Source organism: Cnephaeus nilssonii (genome assembly GCF_951640355.1).
Source record: "Cnephaeus nilssonii genome assembly, chromosome: 17".
Classification (NCBI taxonomy): Eukaryota; Metazoa; Chordata; class Mammalia; order Chiroptera; family Vespertilionidae; genus Cnephaeus; species Cnephaeus nilssonii.
The window spans coordinates 45,237,030-45,249,900 of NC_137088.1; the positions used below are offsets into that span (position 1 = coordinate 45,237,030).

General features: G+C 36.5%; 1 pseudogene across 1 annotated transcript; it reads left to right on the forward strand.

Moving 5' to 3' along the window:
• Positions 1-26: 26 nt before the first annotated feature.
• LOC307113449 (ATP synthase F(0) complex subunit C2, mitochondrial-like) lies at positions 27-10,447 on the forward strand (annotated as a pseudogene). The gene is made up of 2 exons: positions 27-146; positions 9,960-10,447. The product of its transcript is annotated as an ATP synthase F(0) complex subunit C2, mitochondrial-like (transcript).
• The last annotated feature ends 2,424 nt before the right edge of the window (positions 10,448-12,871 follow it).

Genomic DNA, 12,871 nt, shown 5'->3' on the forward strand with positions numbered 1-12,871 from the left:
GGCGTACTGGGAGACAAAGTCCCGCAATGCCTCGCTTTGTCACTTCCAGTCAGACTTTAGCGAGACCCTTCCGCCTGATAAGTGCATCCAGATCCCTGGATTTGGCACACCATGACACTCATATATGGTTAAATGATAGAGGGTTGGTAAATAAACTATAGTATACCTATTCTATGGGATACTATCAAGAATTAGAATGATGTAGAACTATAAATTCTAATGAAAAGATCTCCAAGATACAATTAGTGGAAAAATCCAAATAATGACAGTACTGTAAAGAAATATAAAAGTGTAGATTTCCCCGGGTATATGTGTAAATGCACAAGAACTTTGAAGTAGAATCTGTAACAGTGATAGTTAGTGGTTACCTGTTTAACCTGTATAGAGAGAGGAGGGAGCCTTCCCAGAGCCTGAGGGAACCTGGTTTGGGAGTGGTAGTCAAAAGAGAGCTTTATCTGTACTTTAAAAATCCACTTTATTAAGCCCAGCCAGCCTGGCTCAGTGATTGAGCTATGATACAGGAAATCACGGTTCGATTCCTGGTAGGGGCATATGCCCGGGTTGCGGGCTCAATTCCCAGTGTGGGGCCTGCAGGAGGAAGTTGGTCAATGATTCTCTCATCATTGATATTTCTATCTCTCCCTTCTTCTCTGAAATCAATAAAAATAAAAGTGGGTATTTAAAAAAAATCTATATGTATAAAATTTACATGCAATAAAGTTCACCTATTTTAAATATACAATTTGATAAACTTTAACAAATGTATATAGTAATGTAGCCAACACCAGAATCATGCTATCAATCATATCTATTGCCCCCCAAAAGTCCCTTCATACTCCTTCATAAGTCATCCTCACTTCCAGCCCCGAGCCCACCATTGATCTGCTAACACTATATCTTTGCCCTTTCCAGAATTTCATATAAATGAAATCATATGGTCTTTTGTGTGTGGCTTCTTTCTCCTAGCATAATGATTTTGAGATTAATCCAAGTTATATCATACATCAATAGTTTATTTTTCTTTTATTGCTAAGTAGTATTCCATTGTGTGGAGATACCAAATTTTTCTATTCATTCACCAGTTGATGAGCGTTGGATTGTTTAAAGTTTTGGGCTTTTATGAATAAAACTTTTTGAACATTTTGGTACAGTGTTTGTGCATCTGTATTAAATTTATTTTTACAAGATGAATTTACCAATGCACTACTTACATAATGTAAAAAGTAATCTTCAAATTTGATGAATGAGTTAATCAGTGTTTGACATATGTTCTTCCAGATTTTCCTCTCTGAAATACTAACATCTTTATATAAATGTTAATGGGATTTTACAGTGTGAAGTAACTCCTTTTACGATTTAATAATATACTGTGGACATTTAAAAATATCAGTACTTTAGATTTAACTCATTCTTTTTAAGGGCTGCATTCCATTGTATGCCTGTAAAATAACTTACTTAACTTATCTGTCAAATTGTGAAACATGTATACTCTTTGATTCAAAAATTCCACTTCCAGGAATTTGACGTAATGAAAATTTCCCTCAAGTTTGCTATGTGTTACTTGTAAGAAGTTCATTACAGAATTGTTTGTAATGGAGAAAATTGGAAGCATCAATCTTTTTTAAAAAGTAATATTTAAATCTCCCCATGTTTCCCTCACTGATCACTAGCCCAGATATTCTAATTTTGCTTTTGCTTTGCTACATTTTATAAATTCACAATGATAAATTAGGAGAGAAATTAGACCCATTGCCAGGATAAAGATTTAATCTTTTTTCCTAACAGTGGCATTCTAGGTGTTCTGTAGTTGCTTGTTCCAACTGGTGCATTCTGCAGAATGGGGTTGAATAAGAAAAACCTGCAAAGTTCAAAAAGAGTAAGCTGTTTTGTATTGTTGACAGCCTGTTAGGTAAAGCTCCATTTGGTAGAACTACCCTTTAGAAACTCATTTCTCAGTAGTGACCCTGGGCAATCCAGAGCAAAAACTTCTTTATTCAGGTGCATATAAGATAAAGCTATTTTGGACTCTACAATGAGTTTATCCTGCCTTTTTTAAAACTTTCCAAAAATTAAATGTAACTAAATATACAACATTTAAAGAACACCACCAAGAAAATGCAAAGGGAAAGCAATCTGTTTTCTGCACTTATACTTTTAAACTGTTTAAGCAATTTAATAGAAATGTTTATTACTGGGGTGAAGCAAAATACTATTTATTTTGTAATAACTTAAAGACTCGCAATTACCTGAGAGACCCCCACATTTTCCTAGTTAATCTTTTTGTTGTTGTTGTTGTTGTTAAATGCAATTACAGACTGTCTCCCTTGAGAAGAACCGTCCTTTGTACTGGAGATACATGTGAAGAGTTGCTTAACAGTTGAGTAACTTAAAATTGCATTTTAAAAGCTTGCTAGATTAAAAAAAAATCTGTAGTCTTTAAGTAGCCTTTATGTTTTCAGTTTTATATAGAAGTCCTTAAAATAATTTTTTCAGTTTTATATAGAATTCCTTAAGACAATTTCAAACTGACTCTGTTTCTCAAGACAAATGAAAATGAATCGCCTTCTTCTAAATTTTCATTCATGTTTTCTCTTTACTTAAGTAAAATAGATGGAAAAAACTCTGACCTCCACCTCTAGCCTCCAAATCCTAAACCAAAAATAAAAAGATAAAATAATTTTTCAGATTTCCATTTAAGAGGTGCTACTTATTAAGTGGCCAATGGAAGTTATAAAACAGGATGTTAATGGCCAACTAAAATGTCTCTATGGTAAAGATAGGGAAAGTCAGGGTCAGAGAGGTTAAGTAACCTGCCCAAGGTCTCAGATAATAAGCAGAACTGAGATAAGAACCCATGTCTTCTGATGTCAGTACCCTTAACCATTATACTTAATAATGCTTTCTTATTTTTTAAAATGAGAAAATTGAGTCCCAGAAGGGGGGAAATGCTATTGTTTATTAATCACTTGTCATGTACTAAGTCCTATACTTCATTTAATCCTGACAAATTTGAGGAAAATGTTATGTTAAAGCATGTTATGTTAAAGCTCATAAATAGCACACTACACTAGGGATATGTTTTCATCATCCAATTTTTAAAATCTTTATTGTTGAAAGTATAACAGATGTTCCCTTTTTGCCCCCATTAACCCCTCCCTCCCTCACACACACACACACACACACACACACACACACACACACACACAGCCTCTACCATACTATTGTGTCCATGGGTTATGCATATACGTATATAAGTTCTTTGGTTAATCTCTTCCCACTGCCCCTCCACCCCCTTCTCTCTGAGATTTGTTAGTCTGTTCCATGTCTCTGGATCTATTTTATACATCAGTTTATTTTGTTAATTAGATTCCACATATTAAGTGAGATCATGTGATACTTGTCTTTCTCTGACTGGCTTATTTCGCTTAGCATAATACTCTCCAGGTCCGTCCCTGCTGTCTCAAAGGGTAAGAGATCCTTCTTTTTTACATCTGCATAGTATTCCGTTGTATAAATGTACCACATCTTTTGTATATTTTTGTTCCAGTCCTTTAAATTTAATAATGTAATGTTTTTGTTGATTGTTTATGTCCCATTCAAATTAGACCTTGGGCAGCTTCTTAAGTAAACTGTAAAACTTCTTTTGACATTTTCAAAGCACTTGAGAGTATGTGTTCTAAAATAGTGCTAATATTTACTAGCAACAATAAATGTTATTGAACACTTACTATCTGCCAAGCATTGTACTTATATCCCATTTGATCCTCTAAACAATTTAATCCATGTCATTTCCTTTGTTCTCTGCAAGAATTACTCAGCTGTTTCTAGTCCACTTGTTGTATAATAGTGTAATTTTTGCCCTTATTCCCCACCCCACCCCAACCTCTGTAAACTCCATTTTTATCTCATTATCTGACAACTCATCACTGATCTTGTTTAAAGTTCACGTTCTCTGGACATTGTTATTTACCTGCAATAGTGAAAGAGTATCTGTGCTTCTATGAAGAGTCTTATCCACCCATTTTCTCTCCCAGGAGGGGAGTGGTATGTGAATTCCCTGAGTCTTTGGTTTTGCCCAATCTGTTACTTCTCAGCCACTTAAGCCTCTGCCATGAGGTTAAGACCTGCCCCTAGTTTCAGTGCCTTTTACTAGTTCTTTATTTTAAAAGTTTTGTTTATTCCATTTGATATTGTGGGAAAGTCTGTATAACTGGATCTATGCCCTCATCTTTCCTAGGAGTGTTTTATTTGCTTTTTAATAATTTGGGTAAACACTGCTAACGTGGAAGAGTATAAAGTCTGCCTGACTTGACTAAGTCAACATTCACCTACTTCCCTAATTTAAAATATTCCCCCTTAACCTGTTTTAGTTTCTGGCAGGAAACTTTTTAAAAACAAGGAATATAACTCCTTGACTAGTTTCCTTCAAAGGATTCATAGCAATCACATTCCTAACTTCCAGAAGAACTGGTACTCTTTTTTTCTGAATTCTTTAAAGCAGAATGATTTTATAATGGGAATATATCTTGAGGCCACTAATTCTACTAAGATTTGTATTTACCATCTAACATTTATAATAGTTTCATGGCTAGAGAAATCATTAGATAGGTTAAAGCTAAAAGACAACTTTGTACCATAGCAACATTAATGAAATAAGGTCATTTTACAAATTTTTCCTCTCCTTGCCCAAATCTCCATCTGTATACATGTTTGAAATGTCTTACAGTAATTGAAATGTTTGACATATTTTCAATGCTACAAAACACAGAAATCAATGAAAGAAAAATACCACATGATCTCACTCATTTATGGATAATAAAGAACATTATAACCTGATGAACAAAGGATAGATACAGAGGCAGTAAAGCATCAAACAGACTGCCAAATTGCAGCGGGAAGGTTGGGAAGGGGGGGTAGATAAGAGATCAATCGAAGGACTTGTATGCATGCATATAAGCATAACCAATGGACGCAAGACACTGGGGGGGTGAGGGCTTGTATGGGAGTGGGGTGGGGGGGCAATGGGAAGATATGTACACATGTAATACCTTAATCAATAAAAAAAGAAAAAAACACATAGAAATGAGAGGATTTACAAACAAAAGTGTTTTTTTCTCCAAAAATTAGATTTACTGACTCATATAATCCTGTCTTCAAGGCAAATGATTTATAATGTTAGTGAATAATCACCTAACATTAAATTTATATATCTATATGGTTCTTAAACTTTAACATGTATCAGAATTACGTGGAGGGCTTGTTAAAATCAGATTGCTGGACTTTTTTGCTTCTAATCAAGATCAAGTTACATTGACCAGATTTACCTTCTCACATAAAATGAAAACAAAACAAACCAAATAAAAGAGAAGAAACAATGATTTTTGAAGACAGTGAACACCAGGCAGTGCAGGGCAATGATTCCTAAAGACGGAAAACAAATGCATTGAGCCCTTAGCCTGAGATTGCCTGTTTACTGCCCCGAGAATGTTTCTAGGCTACAGCATAGAAAGAGGGAGCAGAGGGGGAGCTTGGTAAACTCTGAGCTGACAGTCTGGGGAAACCAAACTTTAGGAGAGAATTACAAAGAGAATAGCATAGAAAGAAAAAGCCCCTGTACAGAAAGAAATCTGCAGAGGGCTCCCCTGAAAGATTCAGCAGAGAACTGGTTAGTACATGCATATGAGGAAACTACCCAAAGCAAAGAACCATAAGAAATAATCAAATGGAACAGTGCCCAGGCTTGGTTGGGAACAATGCCTGTTCCCACCAGTCAGATTGAAAAAAACTCATAATTCATGGGACAGTGGGTAGAGTACTCAAGAAGGTCTTACCTCAGTAGTGAAGAATAATTAATTCTAGACTGAGCACTGTTTTGGGCCTGACAAAATTAACTGCAATCTAGAACAAAGCTCAAGAAGATGTATAAGAATACAAAAATATCCAAGACCCAACAAGGTAAAAGGCTAGCATCTAACCTAAGACAAGGCATGCAAAGAAGCAGAAACACATGACCCATAATAATGAGATAATCATTGAAACCAACTCAGAACCGACACAGATATTATCTCAAGCAGAAACATGGAAGACATAAAAACAAACCAAGCTTTTAGAAATAAAAACTACAATGTCTGAGATGACAAATAACAAATGGAATTAATGGCAGACTAGACAATACAGAGGGAAAGATAAATGAACTTAAAGGCATAGCAATAGAAACTCTCCAAAATTAAATAAAAAGAGTAAGAAACATGAAAAGCATCAGTGAGCTGTAGGTCCTCAAGCAGTCTAATACATGAGTAACTGAAAGAAGGGATGGACAGAGGACAGAAAAAATAACCTGAAAAAATAATGGCCAAAACATTTCCAACTTTAATGACAACTATAAAACTGTATATCCAAGATCAAGAAACTCAGTGAGGTAAAAGCCCAAGAAACATAAATAAAACTATACCAAAGCATATTATTATCTAATAACTCAAAATTAGTGATAAAGAGAAAATCTTAAAAGAGCCAGAGAAAAATAGACTTATTAACTAACTACCTAGGAACCAAGATAATATGACATACTTCTTACTGGAAATATACAAGTAAAAATACAGTGAGTGGAGCAACATTTTAAAATACTGAAAAAGGGGGACAGCCTAGAAATCTATATCCAGAAAAAACACATTTGAAAAAGAAGGCAAAATAAAGATATTTTCAGACCACAAAAGTTGAAAAATGCATTGACAGCAAATCTGAACTACAAAATATGTTAAAAGGAAGTTCTTCAGCTCTAAAGAAAATTATATCATATTGATCTATGCAGAGAAATAAAAACACTGAAAAGGTTCAATATAAGAACGTATATGCAAGAATTTTTCTTACTATTTAAAACTTTAAAAAATTAAACAAAAATAACAATGTATTATGGAATTTATAACATGTAAAACTCATGAACAAGAATATAAAGTCTGCAAAGAAAAATAAGTACACTATTGTACATTCTTATTCTATACATTAAATGGCATAATATCACTAGAGGTAATCCGGTAAGTTAAAAATGTATACTGTACTACAAATCTTAAAATAATGAAGTGTTATACCTAGTAATCTCACACAGGAGATATGACATCATAAAAATATTCTATTGGTTCAAAATAAGTCAGATAAGAAGGAAAAGGGAAATAAACAGAAGATAGGACAAATAGAAAACATAGCAAGATAATAGATTCAAATCTAACCATATCAATCATATTCATTGTAAATGGTGTAAATTAAAAAGCAAATTTTGTCTGATTGGTTAAGAAAGCAAGAACTATATGCTACCTACAAGAAAAGTTTTTAAATATAAAGTCACAAATAGGTTAAGAATAAAGCGATGAAAAAGCTATGCCATGCTAACACTAGTCAACAGAAAGCTGGAGTTCTATTAATATCACACCAAGTAGATTTCAGAACAAAGTATATACAAATCTACAATTATAATCAAGAGATTTTACTAACCTCTAATTAGAACAAGTAGGCAGAAAATCAGCAAGGGCAGCCCTAGCCAGTTTGGCACAGTGGATAGAGTGTCAGCCTGAAGATTGAAGGATCCTGGGTTTGATTCTGGTCAAGGGCACAATGCCTGGGTTGTGGGCTTGATCCCCAGTAGGGGGCATACAGGAGGCAGCCAATCAATGATTTTCTCTCATCATTGATGTTTCTATCTCTCTCTCCCTCTCCATTCCTCTCTGAAATAAATAAAAAATATATTTAAAAAAGAGAAAGTCAGCAAGGATATAAACAAACTTGACCTGTCTAACCTTTATAAAATATTCCACCCAACAACAGCAAAATATACATTATTCACAAGTGTACCCAGAACATTTACCAAGATAAACCATATTCTGGGCCATAAAACAAATCTTTATAAATTTACAAGGATTCAAATCATAACAAGTATGTTCTCAAGCCACCGTGTAATAAAGTTAGAAATCAGTAACAAAAACATTTTGGCACCTGGCTGGTGTGGCTCAGTGGGTGAGCATCGACCTATGAACTAAGAGGTCACAGTTCAATTCCTGGTCAGGGCACATGCCTGGGGTTGTGGGCTTGATCCCCAGTGGGTGGCATGTAGGAGGCATCCGATCAATGATTCTCTCTCATCATTGATGTTTCTATCTCTCTTTCCCTCTCCCTTCCTCTTTGAAATCAATAAAAATAAAAATTAGTTAATTTTTTTTTTAATTAGAAGATATACAACTATTTGGATAAGTAAATAACATTTCTAAATAATCCATGGATCAAGGAAATCCAAAAGGAAATAAGGTATTCTGAACTGAATGAAAAGAAATATAAAATATCAGAATTTATGGCATGCTACTAAAACAGAACTTAGTGGGAAATATTGCAGTCTACAAGATCAGTATAAATATAAACTATCTACTAGTATTTTGAACTGAATAGTTGAATGAAAAATTGAAAGCTGAAGTTTTAAAAAATGGTATCATTTATAGCATCAAAAATACAATAGGCTGAGGGATAAATTTGACAGAAGATGTGAAAGATTTTTATCCTGAAAACTACAAAATATTGCTGAAATTAAAGAATACTTAAATAAATGGAGAGACATACTTTGTTCACGCACCAGAGAACAACATTAAGTTGTTATCCCAATTTACCTATAGGTTTAATACAATCACAATCAAAAGCCAAGCAGAAATTTGTGCAGAAATTCATAAACTTCTTCAAAAGACACATGAAACTGAAAAAAACTCACAATTGGGAAAAATCTTTGCCAACTATATATTTGAAAAGGAACTTGATACATAAGAAAATTCTCTAAACTCAACCTTTAGAAATTAAACAACTCAATTTTTATTTTATTTTATTTATTTATTTTTTAATATATTTTATTGAGTTTTTACAGAGAGGAAAGGAGAGGGACAGAGAGCTAGAAACATCAATGAGAGAGAAACATCGACCAGCTGCCTCTTGCACACCCCCTACCGGGGATGTGCCCCCAACCAATGTGCATGCCCTTGACCGGAATCGAACCTGGGACCTTTCAGTCCGCAGACCGACGCTCTATCCACTGAGCCAAACCGGTTTCGGCGACAACTCAATTTTTAAAATGAACAAAATATATTAACACTTTACCAAAGAACATATACAGGTGACTAATAAGCTCATGAAAAGATGTTCAACATCCCAGGTCACTGGAAAAATGCAAATTAAAATCTCAATGAGATAGCATTATAAGCCTATTAGAATAGCTAAAATTAAAAAGGCTGACCATACCAAGTGTTGGCTAGGATGTACAGAAACTGGAACTTTCTCATACTCAGCTGGTGGAAACAAATTAGTACAAACACTTTGAAAACATAGTTTGGCAGTTTCTTTAAAAGTTAAACATTTACCTACCATATGATCTAGCCATCCCACTCATATCACTCTAGGAATTTCTATGGTAAGAGGATATATATGATCCATACAAAGACTTGTACAAAAGTGTTCACAGTAGCTTTATTTGTAACAGCCAAAAACTAGAAACAACCCAAATATCAACAGGTGAGTAGATATTTGTGTTATATATACATATATATATATTTACATATATATATAAAAGCCTATATGCTAAGTGTCTGACGACGGTTCAGTTGACTGCTCAACCAGTCACTAAGACGCTCACTGACCACCAGGGAGCAGATGCTCCGACTGGTAGGTTAGCTTGCTGCTGGGGTCTGGCTGATAGGGACTGGGCGAGATGGTATCATGTTAAGACATGCCCTGGAGCCAACCTCCCGAGGTCCCTCCCCAGCCTCTAAAATATTTCTTCTAATCAATTTCCTTTCAATGTGCACAAATTTGTGCACCGGGCCTCTAGTAGCCATATAAAAGCAATAAAAATAATGAACTATTGGTACATGCAACATGAATGAATCTCAAAATCATTATGCTGAGTGAAAAAAGACTGCTCTCTGCATTGAGAGCAGCTCTCCTGCCACAGCCCTTCATTCCCTGAAAATATACTCCGTACCAAATTTATCTCCACCTCCTCCCTGGTCAGGAGCACTTCTCAGCTGCTGAGCCAACCACTCTGCAGCAGTGCTGAAATGATCTGAGACACTAATAGATGAGAACCACAGGAGTTTGGCAGCCTCATATCTCCTGACCTCACTTTTCCCACGTATCCCTAGCCATAACTCCCAGACCAGCGCCATTTCAAGGGATCTTAACACAGCAGCCGAGTTCACTACGACTGCACTGCCCCAGTAGGAGTGGCAGGCTCTGGGTCTGGGCCTGGAACTGTGTTTGGGAGCCTCTGCATTGGTTCTGCCAGGAACTCTTCTCTGGAGCAACAGCTTTTCTCCTACACCATTCTGGGCTTTGTCATCTTCTAGAGTACATGGGGCTGTTTTTCTTGATAGTAGTCTTTTACATCTTCTTTGCCATGTTAAGAAGCCCTTTGCACCTTCCATAGTTCTTTTTTTTTTTTTTTAATATATTTTATTGATTTTTTACAGAGAGGAAGAGAGAGGGACAGAGAGTCAGAAACATCGATGAGAGAGAAACATCGATCAGCTGCTTCCTGCACACCCCCCACTGGGGACGTGCCCGCAACCAAGGCACATGCCCTTGACCGGAATCGAACCTGGGACCTTACAGTCCGCAGGCCGACGCTCTATCCACTGAGCCAAACCGGTCTCGGCCCTTCCATAGTTTTTTATCCCAAGTTTCATGTGCCCTGTATGTTCCTTTTCCTATCATTCCTAGGCAGCATAGGAAAAGCAGATGGCTCTGGGTTTGACAAGAAGGAAAGAATGAAATATTGTATTATCAAGAAGGGGGAGGAAGCCATAGCCGGTTTGGCTCAGTGGATAGAGCATTTGCCTGTGAACCAAAGGGTCCTGAGTTTGATTCCGGTCAAGGGCATTTACCTTGATTGCAGGCTCCTCCCTAGCCTGGGCCCTGGTCAGGGTGAATGCAGGAGGCAACCAATCAATGTGTTTCTCTCACATCAATATTTCTGTCTTTCCCTCTTTCTTCCATCCCTGGGGAAAAAAAAAATCAATGGGAAAATATTCTCAGGTGAGGATTAACCAAAACAAACAAACAAAAAAAAGCGGGAGGAAAAGTCAGACCAAAAAAGCACTGTATGATTCCATTTATGTAAAACTCTAGAAATAAAAAACTAATCTGTAGTAACAGAACACAGATCAGTGGTTTTGGGAGGAGGCAGGAAGGAGTGCAAAGGAGCAGGAGGGAATTTTTGAGGGGAGACAAATATGTTCTTATCTTGACTGTGGTGATGGTCTTATGGGTGTATTCAAATGTTAAAACATCAAACTGTGCACTTGAAGTATGTTCAGTTTATTGTATGTCAATTATACTTCAATAAAGCTAGTTTTTAAAAATACAAATTTCTGGATTCTATCACCAAAGCCACTAACTAAAAAATATTTACCCATTACATTAGATTAAAACCAACATTTTAATAGTTTCCTACCGAAATCTAAAATTCAATTCACTTAATAGTAAGTATGACAATTCTGGAATATAAAGTTACTATTTTTCAAAAAGTATCTCAATCAATCTGAAGCAATTTATATTACAGCTAGAGGCCCAGTGCATGAAAATTCCTGCACTGGAGGAGGGGTCTCTCAGCCTGGCCTGCCCCCTCTCACAGTCTGGAAGCCCTGAGGAGCCAGAGGCGACCCAACAATCAGGCAATCAGGGGAAGGCGATGCCCCATCACACCTCTGCTGCTGCCACTGCCAGCAGCGCAAACCTCGGCCGGCCCTGGTTACCTGAGCCTCCGGCGGCCCTGGGCAGCTGGAGGGCTGAGGGGACTGGGGGACTCTGGAGGCAGGCGCCCCAGAGGGGCTGAGGGGACTGGGTGCTGCCATGTTATGGCTGTGGGTGCCACCATCTATGAGGGTGTGGCAGCAATTAGCATATTCCCTCCTTATTGGCTGTGGGTGCCACCATCTTTGAGGGTGGGGTAGTCAATTAGCATATTCCCTCCTTATTGGCTGTGAGCGCTGCCATCTTTGCAATGGTATGAGGGTCAATTAGCATATTCCCTCTTTATCAGGTAGGATATACTCAGACTGGTGGCTATGAAAAAACATGAGACAGGAAATAAGATGAAGGATTCACAAAGTTTAGCTTTCTAATGGCTAAGCCTAAATGGTATTATGACAAAAAATAAATGAGAAGGCAATAAACAGAAGAACCCAAGCCTAGTAATGATGCTAGTAAAATGGAATGAAACCTATGATTACTAGACAACATTAACCTTAATTTGGAGAAAGTCATTCAAGTAATGGGTAGCAGAGAAAGGTTGGTGTTCAAAGCAAAGAAATAACACTGGAAAATAAGATACATTAGAATTCTACTGCCATTGTTTTCCCCCAACATTTGTGTATACTGTAAGAAGCCCTTGTGATAGGCAATGTTATCACTGCAAAATAAATGTCAGAAACCTATTTCATTAACCAATCATCAAGTTAAAACTTGCTTTTCTAAAATTGGTTAAATTTTAGGAATCATGCCCAGCCAGCGTGGCTCAGCGGTTGAATGTCCACCTATGAACCAGAAGGTCACGGTTCGATTCCTGGTCAGTGCACATACCCAGGTTGCAGGCTTGATTGATTCCCAGTGAGGGGCATGCAGGAGGCAGCCAATCAATGATTCTCTCTCATCACTGATGTTTCTATATCTCTCTCCCTCTTCCTCCTTCTCTGAAATCAATAAAAATATTTTTTAAAAGAAAATTTTAGGAATCATGATTCTGTATCTTGTATCAAACAGCTTTATCTATTTCAAACAAACAGGAAATTGTAATTAGAAAATTTTTCTAGATGTTGTTTTATTAACAAATGCTAATTTCTATTTGTATAAT